Below are 4730 nucleotides of genomic sequence, written 5' to 3'. Positions count from 1 at the left end.
GACCCGACCTAAAAAGTTAATTGGACCATTTGAAGCAGCCTATTTAATTTGTACTGCTCATGACCCAGTTCTTTACTTACTTGGATGGCTAATAGTTTGGGGATTTACTTGATAACCCACTTATGATGAATTAGGCCCTTGATTCGTTACTATGACCTACTTGGGATCTACTTGATAACCCACTTATGCTTCGCTCTTCTCACTACCTTTGTGGTCTTCTTCTTTGTGATTCAACCTTCCTTTGTTGTGTTTCTCTGAGTGTGTAAACTTACACACTCAGCAACCGTAAGTAAGGGCTTTGAGGATATTGGGTCAGTTTTGGTTGGAGGTGTTGATTAGGACTGGACAAAACTCCCGAATCGAATAGAGCGATTTTTCTTATGTTAAATATCCAAATGGGTATTTGAATAGAGAATTGACGGATTTTGTTCGTTCTAGATCAAGAACCGAAGAACTGAATAGAAACCGAAACTCTCTAATTTTTTAATTAATTTATTTTAAATAAGCCAAATTATTTTATTTTCTAAATAAATTTGCTAACTAGTTAATTTAGTCCAACCCCAAAAATATGATTCTTCATATTTCTAATTTTCAATTCAAAGCCAATTTAATCAAATAGACCTAGTTTTATCCAAATCTATTATTTTAACGTAGTGTCGTTTCTACCATTCTGAAGAAATTGAATTGAAGCTCGACAATGCTCTTCTTAATTATTTTGAGTTCGCTATCTTCATCTTCTTGTGATTTTAACAATCAAATCTATGAAGAAATCAATAAAGAGAGACACAAAAGACACATAAAATAGGATTATGTTATTTTGTAAGAGTTAAGATTGAACATATCATTAGTTGAATTAATGTAACTTTGTAAATATTAAAATTTTTAATTATAATACAGAACCTGAGAACCAATTGGAATCGACTAGAACCGAACCCGAACGATTCCATAATTAAATTTGGACAGGACGGTTTCACTTACTAAATACCCAAAAATTTCGAGGCCGATTAGAATCTAGCTCTAGTGTTGATTGATTGTGAAACTGAGCCCATAAAGTCTTGGTGGCCATCGTTTTTCGCTCTACCATAATGACTAGAATCATAACACTTTCCCATTCCCTGATAAATGGGAATATTGCCTCATTATGCTGGTTTTCCATACCAACATTGGTTCATGGGACCGTATAGAAGAGTTTTGCTCTCGTGGAAGATGTAGTCGAATAAGAGCTAGAAAAGAAATTTATCCATTGCCCAAGATATACTCGGTGAAGAGTCTCTAGTGATTCATCATAGCTTGAATGTTGCCCATGTGGATAAGGACTCTACTTTTTGCTTCAAAACCAAATCTTTCACACAAGATGTACCAGTCACGATGAGGTTTACAATGATATTATTATTGGAGGAAATTGAGAGATCATGGTGGCCAAAACAATGGTGGAGAATCTGAAATTAAAAATAGAAGATCATCCACACCTTACGAGCTCTCATTGCTTTGTAAGGGAAATTGGTAGTGGTGGCAATGGGCCGAGCCGGGCTTGGCTCGGACCTTAATCGCACGAGCTCGGCTCGCGCTCGTGGGCCGAGTTGACCTTGGGCTCGTGGGCTCGTCAATTTTTTTTTAAGAGTTTTACAAATAAATGAAATAATAGAAAGTACCTTTAAAAAAAATAAAAAGTGTTAAAAAATACAAATAATTTAACGAAAACAATTTTTTATTTTTTTATTTATATCATATTGTAAGACTTTTTATAAAGTATAAAATATTTATATAATGAAGACGAATTATTTTTTGAAATACATTTACAAAAAATATATTTTTTAGATTTCATTTTAAAGTAGATAAAATGTAAACCCTCCTCCTTTATCCGGGTTTGGGACCGATTACATCAATTTTAAGTAGACGGAGTTAAAAATTGTACACAAACAACTTGTAACGTCTACATTTTTTTAAAGAAAATTAAATTTAAAGATTAAAAAATAAAAAAATTTTGATTAATATAATTAAATCAAATATCACTTACCTGATGACATGCAATTTCAGCATATTTATCTTGTAGTCGAAAATGAGCGTCCTGTCAATCATTCACGCACATTAACGCTTCGAAAACATCTTCTTTTAGTCTACTCCTGATATCGGTCAAAACCCTTTTACCTGCACTAGAAAATGACTCCGAAGCAAAAGTGCTAACCGAAGGTGTCAGCAGATCTTTCGCAATTGTAGAAACAATTGACCAACGTCTCTCATACTTTCGCTTGAATTCAATTACTTCTTCTGAACTTTTTATAATTGTTTTGTCTGTTGGCATATTATGATTAAAGTAATCAATTAATTCAGCAGGCATCGCATTTTGAGTTTCGGTCGATGTTTGATGAGATGCAAATGTAGACGATATGGCACTAGATGAACACATTGCAGTTGCATCATATCTAAATATAGTAATACCTTGAAATAAATTTATTATTTCGACATCATCTTCTTTAATTTCAGCAGAAAGAGTAGGTGCAAAGGGTACTCGACTAACATTCGCATCCATTCTTTCCGCATATAAATCATACATTTCACATAATGTTTGCTCTAAATTCTTATAGGTGATAGGTATATCAAGTATTAAAACTTTATTGATTTGATCAATTATGTATTTAGTTCCCGAAATATTATATCGGGAGTCCATTGCTCATGCTAAAGGAAATAACATAAGCAGTTGTTCCCAATATTTTCTAAACTTTAATTCCATAGCAATTAAAATTTCACTAAAAGTATGATCATTTTTATATTTATGGAATGTTCTTGCAATTATATAAAGGCATTCAAGAACTATACAGCTTGTGGGATAATATACGCTGGATAAAATCTTTGTGGTCTTATAAAAAGATGACAAAAATCGTTTAACTCTCAAAGCTAAAATCCAATCGGATTCATTTAACATACATCGTCATCACTTCTAACGTGTCTATTGTTATAAAAGTCAGTTATTAAATTTTCGAAACCTTCACATAACTTTAATAGCAAGTAAGTAGAGTTTCATTTAGGGCCTACGTCACTAACAAATGTTTTAGCAGTCGTCACCCCTAGTTTGGCACAAAAATCTTCAAATGCTTGTTTTCTACTAGGAGAGATCGTAATATATACTAATACATTCCTAATCCTTTGAAATTCATCCTTTATATGTTTTAAACCATCTTGCACAATTAAATTCAAGATATGACATACACAACGAATATGAAACAAATACCCACCAAAATCAGGTTGAAGTGTCCTACACAATTTATCGACGACCTTATTAACACTAGCATTATCAAAAGTAAAAGACTGAATTTTAGTCTGGCACTAATATTCTCTAACAATACTGATAATGGCATTATATATGTTATTAGTATTGTGAGGAAACTCAATAATTCTAAAGGCAATAATTTTCTTATGCATGCACTAAAGTGGATCTATATAGTGTGCGGTTGCAATTATATATGCTCTTTTATTACCTTCTTCCCATATATTAGAAGTTAAAGATATAACACCCTCATATTGTTGCAAATCTATAATTAATTGTTGTTTTGAATTATTGAAATAATTTGTTGTATCGGCACGAAGAGTGTTTCGACCTATCCCAACGTACCTCGGTTGTAGATATTCTTTCATGAACGAGACGAAATGTTGGTTGTTTGCAATAGCTAGAGGTATCTCAGTGGCGGCAACAAATTTCACCATTCTGGTTCGAGTATTGTCCTCCGAGTACACCCATATGAATAGTGGTGAAGTTGTAGAACTAGCGTCTGGACTGCCAAATTGCAATTGTGTTTGACCAGCTGGAAGAAGTCCATGTCTGGCTACACATACTTTGTAGTGGTGGTTGAGATGGGTCGTACCAATTCCTTTTTGGCATGCCAATCTTTGTTGGCAGTATTTACATATTGCTTTAGATTCTGTAAGGCCATCGACGACTTTTCCCGTTGAAATCAACTTAAAGTGATTCCAACATTTTGTTTGTTTTTTGACCTTTCGCTTTTCCTTCGCATCTGGGATGTTTAATTCAGCATCTTCATCCTCATGCTCTGCTTCGAGAACGTTAATATCATCCAAATCAATTGGATTGTGGCTTTCCTGAATGTGAACATCTTCAGGTATCGGTAGGTCATTTAGACCGGCAAATTTATTTGAAAATTGACTTTGCGACGTGCTAGGCGATTCACCATGATGTGGCCCACATCTTGTATCGAACAAGCTTTCAACAAATGAGCGTTGATCCATTTGTTTGATTGTTTCTGATGAAATCTTTACTAGAAGAATATAAATGTAGTCAGATTGTGAGAATTGAGAATTGGATGAATTGAAATTGTAACTAATAAACTGTGAAAATTGAATTGATATTGTATATTTTTCAACACAAGAGAGTAAAAACTCGATAATTGATATAGTAAAAGAGAGTTGAGAGAGTTGGAGATTTGAAGTAGCAATTGATATGAAAAAAAAAAATTTTGGGAAAAGAGGTATTTATAGTAGAAGGGGGGAAAAATAAAAAAAATAAAAAAATTAATTCAGTGACCCAAACGGTCACTGAATTTATTCAGTGACTCGTTACAACGAGCCGCTCGTGGGATTGCCCACAAGCAGCTTGCCTCCCGACGAGGCCCGCTCGACTCGTGCTCAGGCTCGTGATTTTACGAGCCCAAGCCGCATTTTCAAGATCCGAGTCGACGAGCGGCTCGACCCTTTTGACATCCCTAGAAATTGGGTTA

Source organism: Olea europaea, unplaced genomic scaffold (genome assembly GCF_002742605.1).
Source record: "Olea europaea var. sylvestris unplaced genomic scaffold, O_europaea_v1 scaffold5007, whole genome shotgun sequence".
NCBI classification, from domain to species: domain Eukaryota; kingdom Viridiplantae; phylum Streptophyta; class Magnoliopsida; order Lamiales; family Oleaceae; genus Olea; species Olea europaea.
The sequence above is the reverse complement of the archived record's forward strand: the minus strand, read 5'-3'. Positions refer to the sequence as shown.